We start from the raw sequence: 15,043 nt of genomic DNA, 5'->3' as shown, positions 1-15,043 counted from the left end.
CATTCAGCACTCTCTAAAGTGAAATTTGTTGCAACTATTACACTTCAGCTTTTGATCATCTACACTCCCTACACTAGTCACCATCAGGGAGGAAGACTTCTGACTTCGTCGTTTAGAGCCTCTCGCTCTACATGAATATCCTACTGATGAAGTGGAGTGTTCATGTTGGCTCCTTGCTTTCTTCATGGAAAACAAGAGTGTTTTACTGCTGGACCTCTTGCTCGCAACTCCAGCCTCTCTCTTTGCTTGCTTTCTTTCATTATTAAGCTCCTTGGCCTTCTTGGCCCGATCAGCCAATGCAGCAAACTCCCATATTTCAAGGATCCCGATCAACAACTTGATTTCCTCATTCAGACCTTCCTCGAAGCGTTTGCACATTTTCGACTCACTTTGGACCTATTCACTTGCATACTGACTTAGCCTTACGAACTCTCTTTCGTATTCTACTACAGTCTTGTTACCTTGTTTGAGTTCCAGGAACTCATTTTACTTTGAGTCTAAGAACCTCTGACTGATGTATTTTTTTTTAAACTCTGCTTGAAAAAATTCCCAAGTAATGTTTTCTTTCGGCACCACTAAAGATACAATCTTCCACCAGTGGTATGTAGTATCCTTCAAGAAGGCCACGGTACACTTCAAGCATTCCTTGGGTGTGTACGACAATTCATCTAACACCTTTGTAGTATTTTTGAGCCAGAAGTCGGGTTTTTCAGCATTTTGGCTCTAAATTCCTCAGCCCCATAGGCTTTACCAACTCTCATAGGTACCATACCTCGTGGTACTTCCTCATTAGATTGGTTAGGGGGCGGGGAAGGTCTTGGTATGTTGGGGCGATTCCTTAGATAATCCCCAAACCATTCATCCATCATATCAAAGAAGGCAGCTCGGGCCTCTTCCTGGCCTTCAAACATAAGCCTTCTACTACTACTAGATACAGCTCCTTGTACGGAAGCTGGAACATGGCTCTCGACTCCCTCGGACTCATCTTGCGCTTGATTGGAAGACATATACTATATTAAAAACAATTTAAATAGTTAGGAGATGTCACACTATCAATATTCGAATAATGGCATGTATAGCAAAACTCAATATCCTCTATAGTAGTCTTAGAACCGACTAAACTGTAGCTCTGATACAACTAAATATAACACCCCTTACCTGTGGCTGAGACTGGAAACAAGTACGAGGCATTACTGGACATATATGCAAGCATAAACAGAAAATACGGGTTATAAAATTTCATTTCGACTCAAAACAAATCCACTAACATTGTAGTGTCCCAATTTTGGGCCTACGAGGCCCTAAACAAACATTGAGAAAGGTTTGGGACCAAAATAAAGATCTGAGGAAAACTTATAGTTTAATACCTCACACTCTCGTGTGCATTGAGACACGCTCGTGTCCAAAACTTGAGCATTCTGTTAGATTTATACGGCCAAGACACACGCCCGTGAGTCTAGCCCGTGTTCGACACTGACTTAAAATTTTAGGTGCAGGAGACACACGATTATATCAAATGCCTAAGGGCGATTCGTGTGCCACACATGACCTGGACACATGCCTGTGTGTCTATCCGTGTGGACCTTATTAGGTTGCATTTCAAGCCTTTGGTCACCCTTAATTTCCCACTCTCATCTATAGCTTCTACTGATATCTAGCATGCCCTAATCACACTCAAGTTCTATCATAATTGTCAATTACATGTAAACCTCATATCATTGGTTTTGCACATGCTAGGTTACCCCTTTTGTATTAAGGATTATAGTCTCATTAATCACAATATCAGATTTGGCTCGTCTTTTAACTCATTGTCAATTGTGATCCTCCCAATTTCAAATGAATTGGTCACATTTATTGTATCCATTCATAATATACCATGTAATCATTTCAACAAGTAAAAATTTCATGATTAGTAGGTTAGCAACCTACATCAATACAGGCCATATATCAAAGCCATATACAAAATGAATAGACATAACATTCAAGTTTTTACATTGCTAGCCAAAAGATACATATGGCAAAATGACCCAAAAATACCTATACATGCCATTGAACAAAATAAAGTATCTATGTACCAAAGCAGGACTAGTTGATATTGTGTTGACTTTCTAACCGTCTTCCAACCTTTACGAGTCCTTGAGCTTTGAAAGATAGGGAAAAGAGAGGGGTAAGCATTTTCATGCTTAGTAAGCTCGAATAACCAGAAAATAAACTTACCAAGTAATTAGCATACATCCATAATTGATAATGAAACCAACAAGCATGAAATGGTTCCCTATCACATGCACTCAACCAATGAGTTAGTCACATAACAAAGAGCCATGTAAATTATCTTAGATGAGCTCATTATTCAACATTTCATTTTGTACTTGTATTTCATATTAATCCCGTTGAGTGTCCAGGAAATCTCGACGGAATATCCGTTAACCGTCAATTCATAAGGATGATCATTTCAGGTGTGCACTCCTGCGAACCTCACATCTTATGGCAGGATTACCAGTCCAGGCTAAGTCCCTTATTACGACAAACACCTTTAATGAGCTCGAATCTGAATTACCAGTCCAGGCTAAATTCAGACGCTGATCGGATTACCCGTCCAGGATAAATCCATAATGCACATGTATTCTTTGGGAGGCTCGACCATCCAAAGGAATACTCGTCTAGGCTAGATCCTTTTTATAATTGAGATCAGCGGATTATCCGTTCGGGCTAAATCCTTTCTGCAACACATGCAGGATCTCATTACACATGTAATACATGGTTTATCCATTGAATTCCCTTTTTAACCTCAACCGAGACAATTTTTCAACACATCATTATAGGAATGCATTTCTTGAAATCTTATGCTATCAATAAATGCAATCATCATTCATTCACAAATCATATAATTAGGCATATTAGGAGTTTAATTTAAGTTATTCGAACTTACCTGGTATTCGTTTCGGTGCTGTGTTTCGGTTATTCTGAAACATTTTGTTTTCGTCGATCGACCTCCAGAATTTGTTCCTCGAGGCTTATTGCAACAAAATTAAATCATTAACACTCCACATTATACATTTCAAGTCTAAATTCCACCCCGGTCCAAATGACTGTTTTTCCCCTAACCTTTCATATTTTTACGATTTAGTCCCTAGGCTCGTATAATGAAACACATACAATTTCTATCTTACCCAAGCCTAGCCGAACATTTTTCTCTCTTATGGCAGCCCAAATTTTCCATTATTTTCACATTTCTACCTCATATTTTACAACTTTTGTAAAAAGATCCCTTTTGGTGTTTTACATGAAAATCACTTAGGAAAATATGTTTAACACACATCCAAATTTCATATTCCTCCATAATCCATCAAAATACAAGTAACTCATGCATGGGTAAATTTTTAAACATGAAACCTAGCATGAAATATGGGTAGAAATGGAGAGAGCAAGCTATCGGAATTTCAAAAATACAAAGAACATTAAAAACGGGATTTGAGAGCACTTACTATTGAGCTTGAAAAGCTTGAAAACCCTAGCTATTGAGACCCTTGAATTTTTGGTAGCATGGAGAAGAAGAATGAGCTAATTTTGGTTCATTTTCCCATTTTATTTCATTAAAATGCCAAATGGCCAAAATGCCCTTAAGCCATTTCTTTAAAATTTCGTCCTTGCAAGAACATTTTTGTCCAAAAACTTAAAAATTGGGAAAATTGCTCTCCAAGACCTTCTAATTTATAATCTAAAGTAATTTCATACAAATTGCTTCTAAAATCCAAGTTTTGCAATTTATTCAATTTAGTCTCTAATTTCCAATTGGACACCTTACTCAAATAATTTCTTCATGAAACTTTAACACATGCATATTCTCATATTCTAGGCCTCATAATAATCATAAAATAAAAATTTTGATGTCAGATTTGTGGTCCCAAAACCACTATTCCGACTAGGCCCTATTTTGGGATGTTACAGCTTTCTAAACAAGTTTCGAAGAGACAACAAGGTAGCGTACCTAGTAACATAGAACCCAACCCAAAAGAGCATGTAAGAGCAGTTATATTGAGAAGTGGGAAAGTGTTATATGAACCTAAAAAGAAGCTTAAATAAGAAACTAATGAGAAATATGATGGGGTGAGAGAAAATAAAAAAATTCAAACACCGGTGCTTAAAGAATACAAACCACCAATTCCATATCCAGAAAAGTTGAAGAAAGACTACATGGACGAATAAGTTGGTAAATTTTTTGAACTTTTTAAACAATTACATATTAACGTACCTTTTGTTGAAGCTATTTTGTACATGCCCAAATATGCAAAAATTTTAAAGGACCTGTTAACAAATAAAAGGAAGTTAGAATAGCTATCCACTATGGAACTGAATGAGGAGTGATCGGCCATTCTACAAAACAAACTGCCCACTAAGCTGAAAGATCCAAGGAGTTTTACTATCCCTTATTTTTTTGGTAGTTTAGACATTGAAAAAACATTGGCTAATTTGAGTGTTAGTATAAATTTAATATCTTATAAAATGTTCAAGCAACTTGTTCTCGGGGAACCAAAACCCACTAGGATGAGTATTCAATTAGCTAACAGATCCATTAAATATCCTAGAGGCATTATTGAAGACGTATTTGTGAAAGTAGATAAATTCATGTTCCCTATTGATTTTTTTATTCCTGACATGGATGAGGACATTAAGGTGACTTTGATTTTATGTCGACCCTTTTTAACCACTACTAGAGCTATTATTGATGTAAGTAATGGTAAATTGCTGCTTAAGGTAGGTGATGTAGAATTTTTTTTTTCAAATACATGATGTCATGTAAGTTTCTAGTGAGCAAGATGACTCTTGTTATTTTATTGATTTTATTGATCATACAATTCAATATTCATTGTAGGAAATTGTTCATAATTACACGCTAGAAACTGTGTATTGTTTGAGGTGGGAAGGTCAATGGAGATAACTCTGTGGTAAGTGATATGAGAATTAATTTGGATGCTAATAAGTCTTCAATGAGACAGAAAGAGTTTAAAACCATTGAAGTAAGTAAAAAACTAAAGCATTTACCGAATCATTTGGAGTATGCATTCATTGGACACACTTCTACACTGCCAGTGGTTATTGCTTTAGACTTAAAGTCACATGAGAAGGATGAATTACTGCAAGTGTTGAAGGAATACAGAAGAGATATAGCTTGAAATATTTCTAATATTAGAGAGACCAGTCCTTCTTTTTACACCCACAAGATCTTAATGGAAGACAAGTATAAGCCATATGTGCAAGATCAAAGGAGGTTAAATCCCAACATGAAGGAATTTGTAAAGACTGAGGTGATTAAACTTCTAGATGCTGGAGTTATTTGCCTTATAACTGATAGTATTTAGGTGAGTCTTATGGGTTGTTCCTAAAAAATGATGTATGACTGTTGTGGCTAATAAGAAAATTAGTTGATTCCAACAAGAAAAGTCACAGGATGGAGAGTCTGTATTGACTATAGGAAGCTTAACAATGCTACAAGAAAAGACCATTTTCCTTTGTTGATCGTGGATCAAATGTTGGAAAGGTTGTCTGGTCACATGTATTACTTCTTTCTAGATAAACTTTCTGGTTACTTTCAAATCCCAATAGCTCTTGAAGATCTAGAAAAGATGATATTTACATGTCTATATGGTATGTTTGCTTATCGAAGAATGTCTTTTGGATTATGTAATGCCCCTACTACTTTTTAGTGTTGCATGTTAGCTATCTTTGATGACTTCGTGGAAGAAATTATGGAGGTATTTCTGGAAAACATCTTGGTATATAGTAATTCTTTCCATCTTTGCCTTAAAAATTTGAAATGATTTTTAATGAGATGTGAGGAAACAAACCTTGTGTTTAATTGGGAAAAGTGTCACTTCATGGTTCAGGAATGGGTTGTTTTGGGTCACAAAATGTCTAGTAAAGGGATTGAGGTTGATAGAGAAAAAATTGAAACCATTGAGAAACTACCTCCTCCTAATTTAGTTAAGGCTATCAGAAGTTTTTTAGGACATGTTGGGTTCTATAGGAGATTTATTAAAGATTTTTCCAAAATAGCGAAACGTTTAACTAGTCTGCTAGAAAAAGATATGTCATTTAATTTTAGTTAAGAATGTTTAGAGGCATTTGATGTTCTTAAGAAAAAATTAATCAATACCCGAATTATGGTTGCACCCGATTCGAATTTACCATTTGAACTAATATGTGATATGAGTGATTTTGCAGTAGGTGCAATTCTTGGATAGGGAAGAGACAAGCACTTTCAGGTGATCTATTATGCTGGCAAGACTTTGTGTAAATAACTACAGAAAAAGAATTGCTAGCTGTGGCTTTTGCATTCGATAAATTTAGACCTTATTTAATATTTTCTAAAGTTATTGTGTATACTGACCACTTTGCACTTTGCTACCCTCTTACTAAACCGAATGCAAAGCCTAGACTTGTAAGGTGGATTTTATTGTTGCATAAATTTGATTTGGACATTAAAGACAAGAAGAGAGTTAAAAATCTTACAGAAAATCACCTTTCAAGGCTCAAGAATTCACATATTGAGAAGCTTGATTAAGATGCGATAAATGACTCATTTCCTAAAGAGCAGCTCTATGCAGTAACTGATTCTGAAGTCCCTTGGTTTTCATATATTGCAAATTACTTGGTTTCTAACATTCTACCAAAAGGTTTATCTCATCATCAAAAGAAGATATTCTTTGCTGAAGTTAAAAACTATTTTTGGGAGGATCCATTTATTTTTCGTATGTTTGCAGATCAGGTGATTCGACGATGTGTTCCGGTACCATAAGGGAATAAAATTTTGGAGCATTGTCACTCTAGACCAACGTGAGGATACTACAGTGGGGTTAGAACAACATATAAAATCCTCAAATCAAGTTTTTATTAGATACTACAGTGGGGTTAGAACAACATATAAAATCCTCAAATCAAGTTTTTATTGGCTTACATTGTTCAAATATGCTACTAAGTATGTTTCTTCTTGTGATAGATGCCAGAGGATAGGTAATATTTCCAAATGTGATGAAATGCCTAAAACTTACATTCTCTCTTGTGAAATTTTTGACATTTTAGGTATTGATTTCATGGGATCGTTTCTTAATTCTTATAGTAATAAATACATACTGATAGCAGTAGATTATGTGTCGAAATGGGTTAAAGCTCAAGCTTTACCAACTAATGATGCTAGAGTGGTAGTCAGATTTCTTAAGAAACTAATCTATCATTTTGGAGAACCTAAAGCGATCATTAGCAAAAGGGGTACACATTTCTGCAACGCTCAATTTGATAAGATTCTTAAGAAATACGTTGTACACCATAGAACAGCTACCCCATATCACCCTCTAACTAGTGGTCAAATTGAACTGTCAAACTGAGAATCAAAATGCATCCTAGAAAAGACCGTAGAGACAAATAGAAAAGATTGGTCATTAAAATTAGATGATGCTTTATAAGATTTTAGAATTGCGTATAAAACACCCATAGGAACATCTGCACACAGACTTGTTTATGGGAAGGGTTGTCACTTACCACTAAAACTCAAACACAAAGCATTTTGGGTAATAAAATTTTTGAATTATGATCCTAAACTTGGAGGTGAAAAGAGAATGCTGCTACTAAATGAGCTAGATGAATTATAAGCAAGTACAAAGAATTAACAAAGCGACACCACGACTCTCGTTTAAAGCAGCCCAAGCAATTAACAATTGGAGATCGAATACTTCTACACAATTCAAAGCTAAAGTCAAGATGGTCAGGCCCATTTGTGGTAAAAACAGTCTTCCAATATGGAACAATAGAGGTAACAAATCCTGGATACGACACGCTCAAGGTAAATGGTCGTTAACTCAATTTTTATCTTGTGGTGATATTGATAATGAGAGAGAGGAGCTCCGACTCCAAAATATGAATTAATTGTATGTGAGAAAGGGAAATTTGAGCTTAAACTCTGAATAAGCACTTCTTAGAAGACAACCCAATTGGTTTTTTTTATTATTTCATTTAATTTTGTTGTGTGCTTAACATGTTTACTTTTATTACTTAAAGAAATAAAAAATTTGCTTAAGAAATAAAAAAAATAGTTCTCATGGACTAGGGTAGACCACACAATCATGTGGTCTACACGACATGGGCACACGCCCAGGTGCACATAAAAAGTTTTAGGAGCCACACGGTCATAGAGAGTTACACGACTTGGAAACACGTCTGTGTGCCTCACACACCTCTTTACACGATTGCTGGAAAAGCGAACAATAAGCCCACATGGCCTGAATGAACTTACACGGCCTAGACACACAGGCGTGTGGTACACACAGCTCAAACACACGGGCGTGTCATGGACCGTGTGAATAATAGTGCAAATTTTTCAATTTTTTTGTGGCACACATAATCTAAGTAAAGTCACATGACCTGAGGACACGATCGTCTGACCTACACGCCTCTGTACACAATCGTGGGAGCAGCGGACTAAAATATTACATGGTTTGAGATTGACCAATGGCCTAGCGACATAGCCGTATGGTACACATGGCTTGGACAAACAGGTGTGTCACAAGCCATTTGCATACTGGAGCTCTTTTTAAAGAAAACATTTCTTGTGACACACAGGCTTTACAAACTTACAAGGGTGTGAGACATAGTCGTATGGCCCAAGACAGGCCAAATACACAACAATGCCTTGTTTGGTTTTTGGTTATTGCATTGCTTGGAGCCCAAGCATTTGAATGTGAGTTAGCTTGATTTTGAATGAAATTTTGGGCACACACGGCCTGTGACACGGGCTGTCGTATAGCCGTGTAATTCTTTAATTTTGGTGTAGGTTATTCCACATGATCACAGGTTGTTACACTGTAACAGCCTGATTTTGGGTCTAGTCGGAACAGTGGTTTTGGGACCACAAATTTGACATAGTAAATTTTTTTTATTATATTTCTATGGTCTACAATTATACGGAATGATTTTGTGAAAATTTCATTAGAAAATTTTGATGTTTGAGCACTCAATTTAGTCAAAAGGACTAAATCGTAAAAAGTGAAAAACTTGAGTTCTAGAAGCTAGAGGTGTCTAATTGCTATGAAATTTTAATTTGGGAGTCCTTATATGGTAATTAGACTGTTAGTTGAGTTGTGGACAAAAATGGTGTAACAGCCTGATTATGGAACTAGTTGGAACAGTGGTTTCGAAACCACTAATCTAAGGTCAGAGAAATTATTTTTAAATTTATTTTATGTGTTGTAGCATGATTATAAGTGTGCATGAAAATTTTGGTGAAAAATTTTTAGCGATTGCATGCTTAATTGCGAAAAAAGACTAAATCGCATAAAGGGTAAAAGTTTTGTTTTTCTAGCAAATGGTGTTCAATAGGTGGAGAATCATAATTAGGGGTATTTAAAGGGCAAATAGACACATTTCTATAGGGGTGATCAGCCATAGGGACAAAGATGAATAAAAAAAATCAAATTTGGTGAAGTTGGTAGCCTATTTTGACTAGAAATAAGATTAAATAAAACAAAAGACTTCATCTTTTTCATCGCTTCCTTTCACCACCAAAAATTTCATCCATTTTAGGGGTTTTGGAGCTTCAAAATTTCAGCCACTTTTTATTTTTACAAGTAAGTGATTTTGATGGCCTTTCTTGATTTTTTTTATTACCTTTGGACCCTTGTAGCATAAGCTAGCTAATGAGGGGACTATTTTACAAAATGTTTGAAAGCCTAGGGTTTTGTTATAAGAGTGCTCATGTTATTTGCTGAATTTTTATGGAAGAAAATGAATGTTGGTTGTTAAATAAACAACTTTTGTGAAATGATTTTTCATGAAAACCCTAACTAGGGACCATTTTGCATAAGTTATAAATTATGTGGTAAATGTGTGAAATAATTGAGATTGTGAGATGCTATAGGCTTAAAGTAGTTTTGGTTAAGCTTGGTTAATGAGGAAATTCGATAAAAATCTATTTACGAGCCTAGGGGTAAAATCGTAATTTTGTGAAAGTCTAGGGGAAGAATGGTCATTTTTCCAAAATATGGTTTTTGAAATGTATTGATTAATATGATGATTAAATTAGTGAATTTTTATCATTTTAGATCAAGAAATACAAAATTCGAGCCTAGACCGGGGGAAAGCCAAACAAGTAGACTAAAACCAATTAGTCGTACACTTTTTGTATAGCGAGGTAAGTTGTACATAAGTAAGGCAACTTTATCGCTATTAAGTGTTGAATGATTAATTTTACATAATATGTTTGAATATGATTATGAATAATGCATGATGAAATTAATGTGGTAAATTCTCGGTTGAACGTAGGAATAGATTGGATATCCATGCCATGACATTTGGGTGACATGTGAGCCAGTGTAAGACCATGTCTGGGACATGGCTTCAGCCATAATATGAGAGCCAGTATTAGACCATGTTTGGAACATGGCATTGATAATGTAATGAGAGGCAGTGTAAGACCATGTCTGGGATATGGCATCGGCATTGATATGTACGCTAGTGTAAGACCATGTCTGGGACATGGCGTCGGCCACATTGTGAGAGCTAGTGTAAGACCATTTCTAGGACATGGTATCGGCATTGAGACGAGAGCTAGTGTAAGACCATGTTTGGGACATGGCATCAGCCTAGGCATGTGAGCCAATGTAAGACCATGTCTGGGACATGGCATCGGTAAATTCACCCTCTTGTGTAAAGCTTGTCAAATATCCTTTAATATTCCACATGGTTTCAAGGGTTATTTTAAAGTTGATGATAAAAATATGGAATGATATAATCATGTTGTAAGTGGTATAGGTTCTTATTCGAAACATATGAGATATGAGTCTAGATATGTTGCCTTGATGGTAGGTATGGCATGAGTAAGTTGTAGCCATGAAAATGATTTTGGGACGATATTAAAATCTTTGGCTTATACTTGTGATATATATAGGTATGTAGTGATAAATACCTTTGTTCACTCAAGAATGTTGTGTTGATTTGAAATGTGCATGGTTAATGTTGTTACTTATTTATATGCAACTTACTGAGCTTTATGCTTACTCACTCTCTTTCCATTTTCTTATAGTTCCACCAAGTTAGCATCGGGAATCAAGGGACGTCGGAGACATTGATCACACTATCACCTGAAGCTTTTGGTATAGCTAGTTTAAATGTTTTGAGTATGGCATGTATAGGGACTTGATCTTTTGTTTAGTGTCATATTAGTTTAGCCACAAGTGTTGGCTCATATGATGGATGAGATATTCATTTTGTATAGGCCATTAATGTTAGCTAATACTGATTCTTATTAAATGCATTTGATGAAGATTTTCATAGTTGTGGCTGCTTGGTCATGTGTATTTATGCATGGATTGGTTATACTTGACGTCGTATAGGTTGGTGCAAGTAAGGGTGGCAAAAAGGATTGGTAGATAGCCTTGTTTTTGTCCACACAGGCAGACATACGGGCGTGTGTCTAGACCATGTGTGACCCATGGCTTGACCCATGGGTCTGTAGTCAGGCCGTATGTCCCTTGCACCTCAATTTTATAAGTCAATATGCATGGTAGTAAACACATGGGTAGAGACACGACCATGTGTCTCAACTGTGTGGAGGACACAGCCTAACACACGGGCATGTGCCTTGGCCGTGTACCCTTAATTGGTTGCTGATGTTAGAAATATAATGTCAAGGTTTTTGTACACGGGAAGAGACACGGGCGTGTCAAGGCTGTGTGAGGGACACAGGCCATAGACACAAGCGTGTGCCAGGCTATGTGAAAACCCCTGTAGGTTCGAATCGAAAAATAAATCCACACGGGTTAGGGACACGGGCGTGTCTGAATATGTTCAAGCTGTGTGAGTCACACGGGCCTTCAACATGCCCATGTTAAAAGGACACACAGGCGTGTGCCCTTGTCTACTTGAAATTTTGCAAAGTTTTCTAAGGTGCACAGATTTGTCCCGAATCAATCCTAAAGTGTGTTCGGGGCCTTGTAGGCCCATAGTAGGGACATTAAGGTATTTTGAAAAGTTTTAAATTAAAGCAAAACTTTATACAGGGAAATGTATGATTGCATGTACTTAAGGCTGGTAACACCTCGTATCCTATTTCGGCATCGAACTCGGGTAAGGGGTGTTACAAATGGACATGGTTAGGTATGTTTTAAATTGTTTTTCATTGAGGGTATTTTATTAATTTGGCTAATAAAGCCAAAATAACTTGAAGAAAAGATGTCATCTTCTTCATTTTTCATGCCATGGCCGAATTTTGCAAAGGGAGACCATAGCTAGGGTTTTTCAAACTTTCCAAGCTCCATGGTAAGTCTTTTCTAGCCCCGTTTTTAATGATTTTTACGTTTTTGAAGTCATTGTCACTCGATCTATCTATTTCTACCAATATTTTGAATATTTTGAGATATGGTTGAAGTCTAGGGTTTCGACCCATGATAAATATGTTTGTATTTTGATGTTTAATGGTAGATTATGCAAGTTTATGGTTAGAGAAATGAATTTTACTAAGTGATTTTCGGTAAAAATGCATAAAAGGACTAAATTGTAAAAGTTATAAAATTTATCATAAAAGTGTGAATTAGTGGAAATTGAGGGCTGATGTAGTTATGAAATTTGTTTATCTAGGCTTAAAGTACAAAGAAATTAAATGAAAATCATTTTACGAGCCTAGGGGAAAAAAATGTAAATATGTGAAAATTTAGGGGTAAAAATGTAATTTTTCATAATATGATTTTTGGGTGACATTGAATAATGTAACTAATAAGTGGGCTAAAATTGATATCATAGATCAAGAAAACCGAAGTTCGAGTCTAGATCGGTAGGAAAAACAAATATTGGACAATAGGTCTTTCTCGCCGTAGTCGCATTTGAGGTAAGTTCATGTAACTAAATCATGTTTATTTACATGCTTGTTTTGATTGTGATTATGTAAATTGTATAAATGTCATATATATGTGAAAGGATTACATATCTGATCAAGTCGATAAATAAAAATGTTCAAATAAATTGATAATGCCCGATAGATGTTAAAAAGGGGAAACGATAGAAATGTTGCTTTTATGCTCGGAATGGTTGTGGAATATTATCATATGAATTATATGGATGTTAAAGATGTATGAAATGATCACATACTATAAAATGCTTGGAAATGTTAAATCCTTTTTGAATAAATGAAAATCGATGGAAAATTGTAATTGTCAAATTAAATGAGGTCCTGCATTTGATGCAACATGGATTTATCTCGGATGAGTAATCCTAATGACTTCATCACAAAAGGATTTAGCCCAGAGGAGTAATCCTGATGTAAGTCCTCTCAAGCTTATGTTATGGATTGGATTTAGCCCGGACGGGTAATCCCAAAATGAGCCTATCACATATATGTTTCAATTAGGATTTAGCCTGGACTGGTAATCCTAATTGACTAGATTTAGCCTAGATTAGTAATCCAGATTTGACTCTATAGGGAATTCTTTTTCATATAAAGGATTTAGCCTGGACTAGTAATCCGACAAAGCCCTTAGAGTATATGGTATTGCTGGAATTTAGCCTGGACTGGTAATCCTATTGTAGGATATGTGGCTCAAGAGTGTACTCTTTGGAATAATACCTTATGGTTACCATTGAATATGAATTGACGGATCCTGATTCGTACGCCTCAAGTGTACTACTTATGTATCCATCGATAATTCAAATAAATTCAACGGGCAAGGTTCTGACAGGGGTAAATATAAACTTAAGACAACTTGACATGGAATGGTAAATGATATGGAAATATGGCATCGAAGAATATTACATGAAATGGAAAAAAATGATGATACATAACAAGTGATATATGAAATATAATATGATGATATTTAATATGGAAACTATTTGATGAGGATGTTCATTCTTGATTACAGAATTGCATATCTAAAGTGTACTAATCGTATCTTTGGTATTCCGAGTAATATGTGTAAAGTTTTGATGCGAAATTTCTGAACTCGAAATAAACTATTATGAAATGTTTACTCGAAATAATGAGATGAATTATGTGTGTTGAATGAATACATGATGTGGAAAGCATATATGTTTGGAAACTTTATTTCTGTTGAGCCCATACATGTCTTGATATTATTATGGAATATATGACTAACAAGAGTAATGAGGATGTGTGTAGGGCTTGAGATCAAAGTGGTTGAATATGCCTTACTTAGCTCTCTCAAATAGGATAAATAGTAAGTTAAGTACCATGTTATACAAACTTACTAAGCATTTTATGCTTACCCCGTTTTATTTTTCCCTTATTTTAGAGTAAATCGGAAGCTCTTTGGATTGAAAGCTCGGCTGAGATCACTCACACTATCCATCGGCCCATGTCGGTACAATATGATAAATTAATTATGGTTGTAATGGCATGTATAGGATATGTTGGCCATATTGGCATGTAAATGTAAATTATGCTTGTAATCTAGCCATTGGAATGCTAGTAATGGTTGTTTTGATAAACTTGTAATGTTATGCAATGGCAGCAATATATATGTGTGTGTTAAGTAGTTGATTAAATCATGTTTAACAAATGAATTGAATCAAAGGAAGACTATAAACATGTATACATGAAATGATATGTCATGATGATGAATGAAATGTGCTTGGTTTTAATACTTGAATTGGTTGGTATATACATAAAAGTAATGATGTAGGTTATTGGCAAAATTGGGTGAGAAAATAAAGCTAAGGAATGGCTTCATTTTGTCCACACGGTTAGACACATGAGCGTGTGTCTAGGCCTTGTGTGACACATGGTCGAGTACATAGGCATGTGTTCGGGTCGTGTGTCCCTTGCACCTAAATTGTTGTAAAACAGCATGCTTAGTGTTAAGTACACGGGCAAAGACACAGGCGTGTGTCTCAGCCGTGTGAAGGACACGGCCTAAGCATATAGATGTGTGACTTGGCTGTGTAACCCTAATTTGGTTGATGACATCATAGTTAGAGATTTACATGGGCTGAGGACATGGGTGTGTCCCAAGCCACACGAGCGTGTGTGACCACACGGCCTACCCAC

Source organism: Gossypium arboreum, chromosome 11, assembly GCF_025698485.1.
Source record: "Gossypium arboreum isolate Shixiya-1 chromosome 11, ASM2569848v2, whole genome shotgun sequence".
NCBI classification, from domain to species: Eukaryota; Viridiplantae; Streptophyta; class Magnoliopsida; order Malvales; family Malvaceae; genus Gossypium; species Gossypium arboreum.
The sequence above is the reverse complement of the archived record's forward strand: the minus strand, read 5'-3'. Positions refer to the sequence as shown.